An 18,094-nucleotide genomic window follows, 5' to 3' on the forward strand; every position below is an offset into this window, starting at 1 on the left:
AGTTGTGGGTGCTTCATCACTGGTGGATTTTAAGAAGAGACTGGACGGTCACTTGTCTGAAATGGTATAGGCCAGTGGTTCCCAACCCCCGGTCCATGGACCAGTACCACTTCGCGGCATGCCAGCAACCAGGCCGCGCAAACAAGCAAAGCCCCATTTGCGAGATGGGGGTAGAACACAAAACCATGCACCCTCCAGTCCATGGAAAAACCTCTCTCCATGGAACCGGTCCCTGGTGCCCAAAATATTGGGCACCTCTGGTATAGGCTATCCTACGTGTGCAGGGGGTTGGACTAGAAGAGCATTCAGAGCATTCTGAAGAGTTAACTCTCTTCGTACCTGAACATATAGATATTCCAATAATGCTGGGAATCACTTGGTTACAACACCATGATCCCACTTTGAAGTGGAGGAACCACGCTATTGCCTTTGAAAATGCTGAATGCCTTTCACATTGCAATCAGCCATCTGAAGCCCCATCAGCACCCCCCAAAAGGTTCACAGAGAGATTCCCAATCTGCCAAGTAAATACATAGATTTCCTTGAGGTGTTTGGGGAGGAGGAAGCCTCGGCCCTCCCTCCACACAGAGACTGAGATTGTGCCATAGACCTGGTCCCTGGCACCAAAATTTCCACCAAGAGACAATACCAAATATCTGCTGCAGAATTAGAGACTATTACCTACTGCTGTTAATTCCAGTCCTGTTAGATAGACTACAGAAAGCAAGCATTTTTACAAGACTAGACCTCCACGGTGCTTACAACCTGATTTGAATAAAAGAAGGCCATGAATACTTAACTGCCTTTGACACCAGACACAGCAAATTTGAATATACAGTGCTGCGTTTTGGACTGTGCAATGCCACCACTGTATTTTCCAGATTCATGAACCAGACTTTTCAAAATTGGAGGTTTCAATGCGATAGTAGACAGAACAATTGACTATAAAAGCAATAAAACAGGAAAAACTGGAAGAAGAAGACTATCCAGGTCATTTTTTGATATGGCAGAGGAAATTGGAATTCAAGACACCTGGAGGGAAATCAACCCACAAAAATTACAATACACCTTTTACTCAAACAGTCAAAAATCCTGGTCAAGAATTGATATGATTTGGATGACGTCTGACTTGAGGATGAATATACAGGATACTGAGATAGAAATAGGTACATGGGCAGACCATAATCGCCTAAAAGTGATATAGAAAGGAATACAAAAAAGACCAAGATGGATTTTAAACCAATCTATATTAAAAGAAAGAGAATTTATAGAGTTAGAAAAAAAAGAAATGGAATTCTTTTTTAAAGAAAATAAAAAAGAAGATACAACACTACAAAATGTATGGGATACAGCTAAAGCATACTTTAGAGGCATAGCTATAACATATACGGCAAAGAAAAATAAACAGAGAAGACAGCAATATGTACTATTAAAAGAAAAATTTGGGAAGTTAGAATTAGAATTGCAAAAACCCCCACAGAAAAAGACTTTGAAAAGAGAAATGGACATAATAAAACACAAATTAAACTTGTTGGACTCAGAAAAAGTGGCAGAACAGATAAAGAGAGCAAAACAGAATTTTTTTTGAAAATGCCAATAAACCAGGAAGATGGTTAGCTTATAAACTTAAAAAACAGAAAGAGAAGAAAATGATACATAACTTAGTAGATGGGAAAGGCCATTTACAGTTCAAAAGTGAAGAAATAAGATAATCAAGGAATACTACAAGGAACTGTATGATAAAGAGGAAACTTCAAGAGAGAATTGTTAAATATCTGGAAGAAAGTAATTTTCAAAAAATTCCGGAGACATTTAAAACTATGTTAGAAGAAAGGATTACAAGCTTACACTCAGAAAGTCCACTAAGTGAAAAACAGAGCTGATTTTCTTCCTGGCCTAAGTTTAGACCTATATGCAAGAATATGGTCCTGAAATAGCTATGGAAGGCAGCAAGGTGAGATGTGTCACCATGGCCCTAGAAGGGGCACCAGCAAGGCGAATGGTCACCCTCCATAATGATGAAACCTTGGAGGTAAGGAACTTCAACCATTTCATGGCGGTGCTCTGCAAACAATTCGAAGATCCCCTTGCCAACCATAAAACCAGGGACCACATCAAGACCATCAGCCAGGGGTAGAGAAGTGTGGCCAAGTACATCCAGGAGTTCTGTGACCTGGCATGCAAGGTCAACGACTGGCCACAAGACATCCTGATCATCTGTTTCAAAAATGGGGTAACTGATGAAGTCTTTCCCACCCTGAGATACCTCATGTGCACTTAACTTGCATTTCCAGGGGCGTTTCCTCCCCCCTTCCCTTCATGGATGCTATGTTCTGGCTGAGGAAGTAGAGATCGACCTTGCCCAAAACAAGCATCGCCCAGGGAAGGGGTGGTAAAAATCCTTCCCAGATTAGAAAGAAACCATAAAATTGCAGATGGGTGCCCAGAGCCCTCAGTGGCACTCCACAGCTTGCTTCAAGCATGGGAAGGAGGGACATTGGGACACCCAGTGTAGATCCAACTGACCTGCCCAGAAAACAACCCCAGGACGCACCAAGAAGCCTGCCAAGCCACTGTAACAAGGCCGTGAGACAGCCCTGGAAGGAGTGGAGGTCGTAGAGTTTGCCTCATTCCCCAAGGATGGAGAGAGAAGTCCAACTAGACCAGCAGAGAGCCCAGGGGATAGCGACACTGACACCAATGGTGACCCCCTGGTAAGTGGCCTGATCACCCCGGTGACAGTTCCCATTGAACTGGTAATCCAATCCTCAGGACAGAAAGCCAACCTACCAGCCCTTCTAGACTCGAGGTGTACCAGGTGCTTGGTCAACCCTGCCCTAGTGGAAAAACTAAGGATGAGACTTAGACTGCTTAAAGTGCCAGTGGTGTTCTGTCAGCTAGGTGGCTCTGTGGCAGAGGGGATCCCAGTGACATTTGTCACCGAGCCAATAGAAATGTGGATGGGTGTGCACACAGAGACTCTGAGTTTTATTGTGGACCCAGGCATGGAGAGACATTTGGTGCTGGGATTAGCATGGATACAGAAGTGGAACCCCTATGTGAACTGGAGGAGTAGATGGCTAAAAATTCGGCAGTCCAAAGCTCAAAGATACCTGGGAAGGGACTTAGGGACCCCAAAACCAAGGCAGGAGGTGGGAGCTGCAATGCAGGAGTGGAAAAGGGCCAATCCCCAAATTCCACTGGAGTACTGGGACTTGCGGGACGTGTTCAGCGAAAAGGGTTCAGATGAACTCCTACCTCACCAGCCAATGGACTGCTCCAAAGACATCCTGCCAGGGGCTAAACTACCCAAGCCCAAATTGTACTTGATAACTTCTAGGGAACTAGAGGAACTACATTATTTTATAGACAAAAAACTGAAGCGAAGTTTCATCCAGCCAGCCCAGCCCAGTGTCGCCACCCTGGTGCTTCTTCTGGGAGGAAAAGGATGGGTCCCTGCGCCTGTGCATAGAATATAGAGGGCTAAACGGTGTGTGTGTGTGGAGATAGAGATGGACCCTGAGAAAGTCAGGGTGGTGCTAGAGTGGGTTCCACCCCACACCAGAAAGCAAATGCAAAGTTTTTTGAGGTTCGCAAACTTTTACCACCAACTTATCCCATAGTTCACCCAGGCCACTCTCCCCATCACCAACCTGTTAAAGACAAAGGGGCAGGGGAAACTGAAACCCAGCCAGCCACTGAAGTAGACAATGGAATACCAGGCAGTATTTAAAAAACTCAAACATTTGTTTGCTGCCGAACCAGTACTAAAGCACCCAGACCCTAGCACCCCATTTATTATTCAGGTGGACTCTAGCGATGGAGCAGTGGGGGTGGTTCTTTTACAAAGGAACAGCCAGGGTGCCCTACAACCATGTGTGTATACCTCCAGAAAACTCACTGACACTGAGAGGCAATGGACAGTTTGGGAAAAGGAAGATTATGCAGTCCGCTGGGCACTCTTACCATGGAGGCATTTCCTGGAAGGGAGTAAGACCCCCTTTGAGGTGTGGACTGGCCATACAGTAAAAACCTAGAAGCCCTAAAAACTCCCTAGAGGTTATTGCCCAAGCAAGTCCGGTGAGGTCAGTATTTTAATTGCTTTAATTTCACAATGTTACCTCCTTTTTGGGGGGTGGGGATTCTTAGCCGATGCACTATCCAGGATGCCTCAATACAACAGCTCCAAACAGGAAATAGTCAGATTGGTCATCCCATCCCACCAGATTGCAACACCAGTCACCATCTGAGTGCAGGCAAAGGTGAAGCCCCAAATTGAGGAAAGCATAGCGGAGACCCTAAAGGCAGCACTAGAGGGGGACAAATGGTTCCAAGCCCACAAAAATGAATGTACAATACAGGATGGTCTCGCCTGGGTGGGGGCCAAACTGTATGTTCCTGAAAGCCAAAGGTTACTAATACTAAACATTACACTTAATTAAATGCCAATTTTGGTGGCTGTCGCTTAAAAAAAACATTCATAGTTATGTGTCCAGCTGCCCAGTTTGTGCTTTAGCCAAGAGGCAGCAGGAAGAAACACCAGGATTCCTCCAGCTGGTGGCAGAGCCTAACATCCCCTGGAAAGAAATTTCTATGGACTTCATGATGGAGCTACCAGAAAGCTCAGGAAATACCATAATCTGAGTGATCACTGATTTATTCTCTAAGCAAGTGCATTTTGTGCCCTGCCAAAAAATTACTTCCGCCTCCACTTGGGCTAAATTGTTCATCCACCACTTCTATAGACTGCATGGTGCTTCACAAGTGCAATTCACTTCAAAATTCTGGCAAGAGTTTTTAAAACTTCTTGGGACATTCCAAGGGCTTAGTTCCAGTCACCATTTGAAAATATATGGGGGGTGTGAATGTACGAATGGGGTCCTAGAACAATACCTGAGATGTTATATTAATTACCAATAGGACAATTGGACTGAACTCCTCCCTTTCACTGAAGTGGCCTACAGTATAATAACTCTGTACATAGCAGCACCGGGTTTACCCCTTCCAAGGTGGCTACGGGACAAGACTTTGTGCCCATGCCTGAATTGCCCGTCACACACACACACACACACACACACACACACACACACAGCATTTCAACTTTAAAGGACTAGGTTGCCCAGTTACAGAATACCTGGCCAGTGGTCACGAAATCATTGGAGGAGGCCAGAGACACTTATAAAAAACATGGAGATAAAAAATGAATGAATCCCAAAGATTTTAAAATAGGGGACCAGGTCTACCTCTCCACAAAATACTTGCAATACAGACAACCTTCCAAAAAACTGGGACCAAAGTATGTTGGCCATTTTCCCCATCAAAAGAATCATCAACCTGGTCACAGTTGAAGTTGAATTGACAAAATCCCTTAGGCACATTCACCTGATTTTCCATTGTAGCCTCCTAAAATTGGAAAACCTGTCCCCACTGCGGCCGATGCCGCCTCCACTACCCAAACCACTCATGATTGAGAGGGAACAGCATTCTGAAATCAAGGACATTTTAGACGACGGGTGTCAAACTTTCCACATCACGTGACGTGTCGCGATGTATCATGACTTTTTTTGCCTTGCCGGAGCTAGGGTGGGCGTGGCCTCCATATCATGCAACCCGCCCATGGGCCGGCAGTTTTACACCCCTGTTTTAGACTCTCGCAAACACTGAGGAAAGCTCCAGTATTTAGGTGTGTGGAAAGACTTCCCTCCCTCCAAAACTGAATGGGTAGACCTTAATCATGTTAAAGTGGCTAAACTCAAATGCTTCCATAACCAATATCCTGATAAACCAAAATAATTCACTTGTCTAACTGTGCATTTACCTTGGTTTTCTTTCTCTGTTGTGTCTTTCTGTTTGTTTTGCAGGACTGATGTCCTTGTCAAGGGGGGGGGCAGCATGTCAGATCCACCACCTTTGGCTTGGTGCCTTTTTGGCATCCTGCCATCAACCGGGGAAGGGAGGGGGGAACAAATGGGCAATAAATCTGTATACCTTTATGATGGGAAATTGGGAGGGGGAATTGACAGTTGAGGAAGAACAGAGCATTTTGGAATCTGGTCCGTGCTGGCATCTTCAAGGCCGTGTATCCTGAAATGTAAATTCTATCATTCCATCCAGCCAGATAGCAGCTCCTGCCTCATGAGAGCACAGAGGAACCCCAAGGGACTAGTGACTGATAAAGTAACCCAGGTGCTGAAGGGCACTCTAACAAATGACAAGCAGTTCAACCTCCATAAGGATGAGCTCTCATTGAGGGATGACTTGGCATGGATGGGGACCAGACTTTATATGCCTGCTAGTCAGAGAACCCAGGTTCTACAGCAGAGCCACCATTCGAAAACAGCTGGACACTTTGGGTTTGTAAAAACCCTCCATCTTGTGAAATGCCAACTTTGGTGGCCATACATGAAAAAAGACATTGAGACCTATGTGGCCAGCTCCCCGACCTGTGCAGCAGCAAAAGGACACCTGGGTAAGACTCTGGGGGTTGCTGCAGCCTGTGGCCAGCCCCACCACCCCATGGAAAGAAATCTCCATGGATTTTATTGTGGAGCTGCCAGAAAGTTTGGGGAACACAGTGATTTGGGTCATAATTGACCTTTTCTGCAAACAAGCCCACTTTGTGGCTTGTCCTAAGATACCATCTGCACAAACTCTGGTGAGGCTCTTTGTACAAGATGTGTATAGGCTCCATGGGGCCCCAGAGAGAATAATTTCAGTTCAGGGGGTACAATTTATTTCTAAGTTCTGGCAGGAGTTTCTGAAGCTGTTGGGGACCTCCGAGGGGCTCATTTCCTCGCACCACCACCAGACTAACAGATCTTGTGAATGCACAAATGGTATGTTGGATCAGTACCTCCATTGCTACATTAATTACCAACAAAATGGCTATTTGGAGAAGTCACATATAATAACTCTGTCCACAGGAGTACAGTGGGGTCCAGGATGTTTAGGCACTGACCCTTGGTCATGTCCACTTCAATCCCAACCAACCATCACTGCTGAACCACAGCAGGCTTTCCTCTTCTGCTGGCCCATTGTCAGTGATTGTCCACTGCCAATGGCCCCCTGGACCTCCTCCCAGCCCATTCCCTGAGGCACAATTTGACCGGGGAATTTTGCTTCACGAAACAAGTAACCACCTGCCAATTGGGTGGCGGGTGGTAGTAGCAATGACGCTGGGGGGTAGCATGCAATTGGCAGCAGGGGACGATCATGGGAGCTGGCGGGGGTCAGCACACAATGGCAGTGCGCTATTGGTGGTGGGGAGCGATCGCAGGGGCTGTGGGGGGGAAGCATGTGATCGCGGGGGCAGCCCTCCTGGCAACCCACACAGCTGCTTTTTACTCCTCATGCAGCACCTGCAGCAGTTGAGACAGCTGCTGTCAATCCATCAATCAGAATAGAGCTGGAAGTGACCTTGGAGATCTTCTAGTGGAATGCCCTGCTCAAGCAGGAGACCCTATACCATGTCAGATAGGTGGCTGTCCAGTCTTTTCTTAAAAACCTCCAGTGGTGAAGCACCCACAACTTCTGAAGGTAAGCTGTTCCACTGGTTAATTGTCCTCACTGTTAGGAAGTTTCTCCTTAATTCCAGGTTGCTTCTCTCCTTGATTAGTTTCCATCCATTGTTTCTTGTCTTGCCTTCTGGTGCTTTGGAAAATAAGTTGACCCTCTCTTCTTTGTGGCAGCCCCTCAAATACTGGAATACTACTATCATGTTACCCCTAGTCCTTCTTTTCTAAAGACTGGCCATACCCAATTCCTGCAACCGTTCTTCATATATTTTTGTCTACAGGCCCTTAACCATCTTAGTTGCATGCCACATTAGCCAACTGGGTAAAACGTTTGCAAAACACCTGGCCGGTTCTCTGTAAAGAATAGAATAGAATAGAATAGAATAGAATAGAATAGAATAGAATAGAATAGAATAGAATAGAATAGAATAGAATAGAATAGAATAGAATAGAATAGAATAGAATAGAATAGAATAGAATAGAATAGAATAGAATAGAATAGAATAGAATAGAATACTTTATTGGCCAAGTGTGGTTGGACACACAAGGAATTTATCTCCAGTGCATAAGCTCTCAGTGTACCTACAAGTAATAGTGATAATCATGATCATAAACAACATGAAAATACATTCATCATAAATTGTAAAATACAACACTTCATCATAAATCATAAGATGCAACACTTAGTGATAGTCATAGAATACTAGCTAAGCAAACAACATAAATCATACTAGGATACTAAAAAACTATAAATTGTAAGATACAAGCAACAAAGTTATAGACATAAGAAGATGATAGGTAATAGGAAAGATGAGGAGTATCATAGTAATGCAGCTTTACTAAGTAGTTTGACAGTGTTGTAGGAATTAGTTGTTAAGCAGAGTGACGGCATGAGGGGAAAAACAGTCCTTATGTCTAGTTGTTCTGGTGTGAAATGCCCTATAGCGTCATCTTGAGGGAAGAAGTTGAAATAGTTTATATCCAGGATGTGAGGGGTCTGTAGATATTTTCACAGCCCTCTTTCTTGCTCGTGCAGTATACAGGTTCTCAATGGAAGGCAGGCTGGTAGCAATTGTTCTTTCTGCAGTTCTAACTATTCGTTGAAGTCTACAGTTTGTTTGGTTGCAGTTCTAAAGCACACAGTTATAGAGGTGCAAATGACAGACTCAATCATTCTTTTGTAGAACTGTATCATCAGCTCCTTGGGCAGTCTGAGCTTTCTGTTTTGGCGCAAGAAGAACATTCTTTGTTGTGCTTTTTTATGACATCTTTGATGTTAGGTATCCATTTTAAATCTTGAGATATTATAGAACCTACTAACTTGAAGGTCTCTACTGTTGATACTGTGTTGTCTAGTATTGTAAGAGGTTGTAGAATAGTACGGTTTCTTCTAAAATCTACTATCATTTCTACAGTTTTGAGTGTGTTCAGTTCAAGATTGTTCCAGCTGCACCACAATGCTAGATGTTCAACCTCCCATCCGTATGCAGATTCGTCGTTGTCTCGAATGAGGCCAGTCACTGTTGTATCATCTGCAAACTTCAGTACTTTATCAGAGAGCTCTTTTGAGATGCAGTCATTGGTATATAGAGAGAAATGGAGAGAGCACACAGCCAGGTTTTTTTTGGGGGGGGGGGGCTGTGCTAATTGTACAGGTATCTGGTGTGATTTTGCTTAGCTTCACTTGCTGCTTCCTGTCTGTTAGAAATCTTATGATCTATTTACAGGTGTGGTCAGGCATGGCTAGCTGATTTAATTTAGTGAGAAGAATATCTGGAATAATGGTATTGAATGCTGAGCTGAAATCTACAAAAAGGACCCTTGCATAGGTCTTTGGAGATTCAAGATATAGGATGTAGTGCAGAGCCATATTAACAGCATCATCTGCTGATCTATTTGCTTGGTAGGCAAATTGCACGGGGTCTAACAGTGTATCTGTGATGGTTTTCAGGTGGGCCAGCACTAACCTTTACTTTTTTCTCAATCTTAAAACCATTTTTTCCATCAGTTCTATTTGATCTTCTAATTTCATATTTTTGTTAACATATTTGCCATCTCATTATTAATCTTAAACCCTGCTTTAATTTTCCTATTAATATTTCTACTCCCTCTACTGGATTTTCTAATATTAACACTAAATCATCTGTAAATGCCCTTAACTTATAAGTTTCTTTTTTAATCTTAACTCCCATATTCCTCTCAACTTATACTATTCAGCACCTCCAAAAGTGGAAACAGTGGACATCCTTGTCTTGCCACTTTTTAAATCTCACAAGGTTTTGTTAGTTCTCCATTAACAACTATTTTTGATGGAATGTAGTAAGAAGGTTGATCCCCAGGAGGAAAAGGGTGCATTCAACTCAGTCCGAATGTCACATGTGAGAGAAAGAGGCTGAAGACAGCTCCTCCCTAATAGTTGTAGATATTGTTGTCAACGCTGTGACAATGGATGTCATCGCTCTGACAACTGAGAACCAGCAGCCATTTTTACTTTCGCTTTTAATCTGCCTTTCTATTCTTTTAGAGTTCAGATGTAGAAGGGGGGATGGGGTAAATGCCTGAGGATTTAGCTAGCCATAACAATGTAGAAGTGTGGAAACTCAAGGATGTGTTCTGATAAGGTTTTGGCAGGCTGAGGGGCCGGAAAGGAAAGCCCTTGTTTTGTGCTAATTGGGGGATGTGATTTATGACAGCTCTTGTGGGGTGGGAATTGCAATTTGTTACTTTGTATCTGGGAGGAGGGAATCTCATTCTTGGGTTCAACTATGTAAGTGCCGATACTTTGTTTCCTAAATAAAAAGTTCTTTAAGGAAGAATTCTTGCCTTGAAGTTCTTTTACTGGTTTCATCTATCAGAACCATGACATTAACCCAAGAATCCTATCTACTCTAACATCCTTTGGGGTCCTGAGCTCCAGTCACCTTCCCAAATCAGAGGGGAGGTAGACAAAGATTCAGGGAAGATTCAGCATGGAGAAGAAAGATGCACCCACAACCAGCACCCCGACCATGGCAGCTGCCTCAGCAGAGGGAGCGCAAGCCCTTGTGTCGTTGGAGAAAGTGAGTTCGGAACTTCTGGCAGAGGGAGCGAGACCCAATATGTGGGAGCTATTGTGGTCCTTGGAGTGGACCCTGCCCAGTGGAGACCCTAAGCATCCCGAGGCAGCCCAATCGAGGAAGAGTTCTTCGAGAGTAGCTGAGTCGGAGTTGCAAGTGGGTGCTTCACGGGAATCATGCTTCCCTGATCAGAGAACAAAAAGGTAGGCAGCAGCAGAAGATTCGGATGAGTGGAAGGACCTGTGTGCAGTCTGTAGCCAATCGGTGGAGAGGTTGGTGGAGAAGTTCGAGGGGCTAGATGTTGGAAGCGAGGGACAGGTCACCCACTTCTTGCCCACTAGTGAGCATGATGACTGGCGAGATCAGCACCAATCTATGCCCAGAAGAAGCCTTAGCCCCAGTGACAGAGCTCGGGCAGCTACTCCATGCTCAGAGCCACCAGCATCGACCTCAAGCCCAGTGGGAAGGAAGACTCCTGACCATCAGTCACGGGGCGACAGTCCGGGCCATCGTTGAGCATCAAGTAGTCCAGAGCTCCACTTGCGACATGACAGCCTTGTCTATTGGAGAAGCCCTGATCGGCATCATTTGTCACGGTCTCCTGACAGGCACCACTGCTGCGAAAGCTCCAGATGGCAGTATCATTATGACAACCCCAAGAGATGCCCACGCTACCGAAGCCCAGACTGTCACCGATACCGTCAAAGCCCTGATTGCTACTGGTACCATGAAAGCCCTAACTGTTACTACCATCGGTCACACAGCCCCGATTATCACCACCGTCATCACCTGAGCCAGGGACCTGCGCTTAGAGCCAACCTGAACATAAAGGTTCAATGCGACTTGGTTCAACAGCTGGGGCAACTGTGCTATCTGTTGGACAGACAGAAACCACCAGGTGCAGAGTAGCCACTGGGGGGAGAGGGCAGCAGAAGTTGGGCATGCAACCACAGCTGGGAGGACAACAGCAATTAGTTGGGCAGCAACCCGTAATGGCACCACCTTTTAAGGCCACTTTTGATGGCAATCCGGAGAAGTTGATTTTCTTCCTCAATCAGGTGCATTCCCACATGAACCAAAATGCCAATTTTTACCCTGACCCCGCTGCCCTGGTCAATGTTGCAGCCAATTTAGAGGGAGAAGCATCTGAGTGGCTAAATAACTTGTACAATGTTCAAGCACCTGAACTAGGAAACCTCCATCTCTTCATCTGAAGTTTGAGAACCAGATTTGAGGATGAGTCCATAGCTCTCAAAGCTGAAAAATACATTCACAAGCTGAAGCAAGCCGGCAGGCTGCATTGAAATATGTGCGAGAATTTCAGAGGGTGGCAGGTCGGATTGAGAGGTGGCCAGAGCACTCCCTGGAGCATCACTTCAAAGAGGGGCTAGATGACTAGCTATCCCAGGCCTGCATCACTCGGGGAGTTCCTGATCAACTACAAGAGTGGCAGTGAAGCTAGACATTGAGCTTGCTCACTATAAGAAGCCGATTCCTCCAGAAACCGAGCCGAAGCCGAAACAAACTAGACAGCTGCCACCACAGAGAACCCCAGCAACCACCTAAGCCACCTTCGGGCCCACAGATCAAGTGCTTCAGATGTGGACAACAGGGACATCAAGCAGCAAATTGTCCGGTCCCGTATCCCAAGCAGAAAGGTAGATTGGGACCTCTGGGGAGGAAAAAACCCACCCAGCTGCCAACAAAAGAAAAGTCAAGCTGGGTAGCACAGGAACCTGTCACCCAGATCAGGGCTTTTCAACCAGTGGTACGGGTACCACCTGTGGTACATTGGCACCTGGCAGGTGGTACGTGATCATCCTAGAAAAGTGGTAGTGGGGGAGGGGAATGTGTTGAACTGGTGGCAGCACCGCACAAGCATGAGCAAGAAATGGCTGGAGCTGCAGGGCTGTCAGGGCTCAGCGAAAGCGCCAGGATCAGCGCTTCTTTGGAGCCGTCAGGGCTCAGTGGAAGCGCCAGGATCAGCACCAGGCTCCAGCTGGAACTCGGCACTGATCCTGGCGCTTCTGCTGAGCCCAGAAGAAGCACTGATCAGCTGGAATTTTGCAGCATCTCCAGGGTCTTGTGATTTACATTCAGATGCTTGGCAACTGATTCATATTTATGATGGTCACAGTGTCCCAGGGTCATGTGAAGTGACCAAAACCTGCTGCAACCACCCAGCAGATGAGGGGAATAAAAACCAAACACTCACCCCACCCCACCCCCGCTGCCAATCCTCAACAGAAATGCTCACAACATTGAAAACCTCGGACAGGAGTAAGAGCACGGGCAGGCAGGTGTCTTGCTCGGCTGTGGCTTGGGGGGCACTTTTTTAAGTGCCATTGTAACTCCAAACAGTCACTAAGTGAACTGTTGTAAGTTGAGGACTACCTGTAGTTCATCACTTTTTTCCTTTTTTTGGTCATCAAGTTTTTTTTCTAATACAAGTTTTATTGATTTTTTAATATTTACATATAAATGTATTTGTGAAACAACATGGTGGTTGGGTAGTTAAAATAAAAAAATAACCAATTGTAAATAGTTCAGGTTACATCAACAGAGATACCCTCTTTAATTTCCTTAGTGATTACATAGTCAAAATAAACAAGTTAATATATTTCTAGTTATAGCCCAGTCAATCAATAAAATTCAAGATATATTTTCAGTAATATATATTTTCTGCTTCCTGCCGTCCGTTTCTTTCTTCTTTGGAGGACCCTGAAAAGGGTCAAAAATCGCCCTGGAGGGGTGATTACCAAGAGGAAGACTTCCCTGCGATCGCGGAAGGGCAGCAGCCCTCCGCTGGAATCCGGGATCATCTCCTTTGGCCCAAAGAAGATGAGACCGGCCATAAAGATGGCCAATCAGTAAGCTGCTCCCTGCTGAAAGCCAAAAATACTACCTAGCACTAAGAAGCAATCTGGAGGACCTGGGTGAGCTTTTACCTTTCCTTTTTCCTTAATCATCTTCCTGTGGGACTTTCCTGAAAATCTCCTTCCCCTTGTTTTGAGAAAATGGCGAATATCTACTTTGGGAACAAATCTTAAAGTCTCAAAGTTACAAAAGAAATTCAATTAATTCAGCAAAGAATTTAAGCAATTTCATCTGTATCTACTAAAAAGCTTCTTTTTGTTACTGGGGATTCACTATCCCATTTTCGCTCTAAACTATGAATTAAAGAAAAAATTTGGACTAATTTTACAAAAGTTCTATATTAATTTGGAAAAAGGAAAAAAACCTCTTACATTGTATGTTATATCTTATTGAAGACATCTTGTGGTGTAACCTGGTACAGCAAGTAAACTTCCTTTTTCTGTTGTGAGAGCTGACTGAATAACAAAGCTGTCCTTGAAGATAAGTGTGAGAACACCTGGCACTGATTACAACTCTTCAGGAGGTGGAAAATCTTTGACTATTATTAAAACAGCCTCCATGGAAGATTTAACTGTAAACAACAACGAAATGAATGAATACACCCCGCCACTTGATTATAAACTGATACTAGACACGATCTTGGCAATGACAGAGCAAATTAAAGCCAAACTGCAAGAAAAATCTGACAACTTAAAGCCACCAAATCAAACTCTGAATTTAAATGAGGAAAAGATAACCCAAAACCAAATAGAAGAAGTGGAAACTAACATCAAAATAAGAGATTTTAAAGAACAACAAAAACAACCTACAGAAAACCTTAAAGTCCAAACTTTAATGGTAACTACAAAACCTACAAGCCAAAAAACAACAACACCTGAACAAAGCAACATCAAGAGTGAAGACACTAAAGGCCTCCAAATATACTATATTGAGAATTCAATTAATCCAATGACAACCATAATACCAGCTACTACTTTCTACCTAAACCAGATAGAATTGGAAGTTCAAAAAGACTTGACTGATTTAATGACAACTATATTCTATCAACCACCAAAAACCGAACTATCAAAGCAAAAATACAATGGTTACAAAGGGGACATCTTCCTTGCAAAACTGACATTTGAATACGCTCCCTGGATTCAAATAAGGGGTATAGGAAGAAAGGAAGATACATTTGAGAATTTAAAGATACCAAGAGCGAAGTATGATTGGCACAAAAGGAAGCCAAGAGTTAGATTTAAAAAAAAACTGAACTTGTTTCTCTTTTGGGATTCCTAAAGATAGACTATAAAAATATCTTTCTATGAATCAAGGGGAATCTCAAAAAAAGAAAATCACTTCCGGTGGCGACGCGACGCTGAAGACAGCCATCTCTGGGCTGTCCGCTCCGCGGCTTCGTAGAACCGCCGAAAACAGCGCCGATCAGCTGTTTCGACGGTTCGGAAGCCCCCTCCTTGGGAGAAGAGGAGGGGGTGAGGCCCCAGGTAGGGGTTGAGCTCTCCGGGGCCGCCTGAGCTTTTAGTTCGGGCGGCTGAAGGATCGAGCCCCCCCCGAAGCCTGGGTTTGCTCCGGGCTGCGCAGCGCTTCTGCTCCGTGCTTTTGGGAGCAGAACCAAGCGTTAGCAACCACCCCTGCCAGAAGGAAGGACTTTGGAGTGTGAAGAGGCAGGCAGAGCGATACAGGAGATCAAGGTGAAAGTGGATTTTTGTTCTCTAGTTCAACGGATTTTATGGACTTTGAAAGTGAAAGTGCGTAGCAAGTGAAAGTGGGGGAAGATGGCGGCTAAAACTTCTAAAGTTCTCAGGAGTGCGGGGGCTTCCCCGGTGCAACAGTCCTCGCTGCAAGCCTTATTGCCTCCTGCACCTGCTCCGGCACTGACGGTTAAAGACCTACAGGACGCTTTGGAAAAGCACTCACAACAAATAGCAGATATTATAGATGAAAAGATGGAAAAGCTGGAGGAGAGGTTTACAGCAATGAGGGCAGACATCTTGCCTGCACTTCAAGGTATGGCTTTATGTATTGAATGCTTGGACGAAAAAAATGGAAGATCTTAGCCAAAATAATTCCAGATTAGAAGCAAAAGTGTTAGAGAATGAAAATGTGATGGATAAAATGGACGGTGACTTGATTCTGGTCCAGTACCACCAGATGGAGTTTGCTATCAGAATCAGAGGCTTAAAAGAGAATCCTAAAGAAGATTTAAAGCAGATAGTCTCTGAGGCTTTGGAAGTGGTACTGGGACAGTCAGCAGCTGAAATTGAGGGAAATATAGACAAAATCTTTCGTGTGAATTCATGGATTGCAAGGCAAAGGAAGCTACCTAGAGATGTGGTGGTTTATTTCACAAAGAGAGCAATCAGGAATGAAGTTATCCAAGTTTCTTATGATACTAAGCTTGTGGTTGCTGAGCAAGAAGTTTTGGTTTTAAAAGAGATTCCTCCAAGAATTTTAAGGAGAAGGAAAGATTTTGCTTTTCTGGCACAGGAACTTAAGAAACGCGACATCAAGTTTAGATGGGAGATACCAGTGGGCATGGTGGTGATGCATGAAGGCACGAGACACCGTTTGGCCACAGTGATCCAGGCACGTGATTTTTACAGCAATGTTTTAAAAGCAACCCCTTTACCACTTTTGGAATCTGCAAAGAAAAATGGCGAGGGAAAGCCTCAAGATGCTGAAGGAACGCAGACAGATGAGAAAGCTACTGGAGGGGATCAAATTACAGCTTCATCGGAAGATGCCAGAGAGCAGAGGATGACGCGTGCTGCCTTGAGACGAGCGAGACGAGAGCAAGAGCAGGACCAGCAGAAAGTTATGGAACCTCCAAAGCATACCTATAGCGAAGCTGTGGGAGGGGCGCGGCCTAAGGAAGTTAAGGGACTCCTGGCAGACGTGCTCCAGAAGCTTCGGGTCGCTAAGGATGGCGACTAAGTTTCTAACTTGGAATGTCAATGGCTTAAACTCACCACAGAAGAGAAAGAAAGTTTTTCAATACTTAAAACAATTTAAGACTGATGTTATTTGCTTGCAAGAAACACATATTAGGGTTATGGACCAAAAGTACCTATTGAACTCTAGATTGGGTACACAATTTAGTGCTTCTGCAATGAATAAGAAAAATGGAGTGGTTATTTATGTTAAGAATACTGTGACAGCGGAGCTAATAGAAGCAGATAAACAAGGAAGATATGTTAAAATAGATTTGTTGTTAGAAGGCAAAAAAACGCTTTTGGTTGGACTGTACGCTCCTAATCAACAACAAGCTGATTTTTATAGTTCATTACACAGCAAGATTACTCAGTTGGATTATAAATCTTTTATTTTTAATGAGAGATTGGAACGGCGTCTTGGACGAACAACTGCACAAGTGTGGTTCTTTTAGGCATACTTCAAGCCACGCTAGATTGCCTAAATCTTTTTTTGAGATGAAGGATGATTTGGAGTTGCGAGACATTTGGAGAGAAAGACATTTACAAGAAAAGGATTACACTTTTTTTTCTGATAGACATCAATCTTTTTCCAGGATTGATTTTATATTACTGACTAATGATTTTTTTTCCAGGATCAAGAAGATAAAGATTTGTCCAAGAACTATGTCTGACCATAGTCCAGTTTGGTTAGAGATTGACAAGGATAATAGAGATAGGCGCTCTTGGCGCTTAAATGAGAACTTGTTTAGAAATCAGAGAAACGTGGAAGAATGTAAAAAACAGATGAAGGACTTTTTTGAAACTAACATGAATAAGGGTACTTCTATGGACATGGTTTGGGATGCTAGCAAAGCTTATATGAGAGGGGTGTTAATATATATGAACAACAAAGACAGACGTAACTTGGAATTTAGGAGGGAAGAATTAGAGAATGAAATTAGGGAAAAAGAAAAGGCCCTAATTCTGAATCCATCGGATGTGAAGATCAAAGAGGTTATTAATTTGTTAAGAGGACAATTTGATAAGTTGATGGCTGATCAGGTGGCAACTAACTTACGGTTTGCTAGGCATAACACTTTTTGCAATGCCAATAAACCAGGTAGATGGTTAGCTTACAGGTTAAGGAAGAAGCAAAGGGCTTCTAACATAGATAAAATAGAACATAAGGGTAAGGTTGTGTATCAACAGGATCTTATTAAGGAAGCCTTTGTGGACTTTTATTCTAAATTATATGCTAAAGATAAGATTAATGAAGCAGATATTGATGTATATTTGAGGAATGCCAACATCCCGGTTCTTACACAAGAACGAAGAGATTAATCAATTGATAACAGAAGAAGAAATTCTTTTAGCAATTAAACAATTGAAGGTGGATAAAGCGCCAGGCACGGATGGACTGACTGCGGTGTATTACAAAAATCTACAATTGGAGATAATAAAGCCACTAAGGGAATTGTTTCAGACAATTCAAAGGGGAGGAAGGGTGCCTCCGTCTTGGAGAACTGCTTTTATTTCTCTGATTCCGAAGGAAGATCAGGACGTCACTCAAGTAAGAAATTACAGACCAATATCACTTTTGAACACGGACTACAAGATATTTGCTAAGGTTTTAGCTAACAGATTGATAAGGGTTTTGCAACAGATAATTCATGGGGACCAAACTGGGTTTATTAGTGGTAGAGAAATGAAAAATAATGTGAGGCATATAGTAGAC

The sequence above is a fragment of the Vipera berus genome (genome assembly GCF_964194415.1).
Source record: "Vipera berus genome assembly, chromosome: W".
Lineage (NCBI taxonomy): Eukaryota > Metazoa > Chordata > Lepidosauria > Squamata > Viperidae > Vipera > Vipera berus.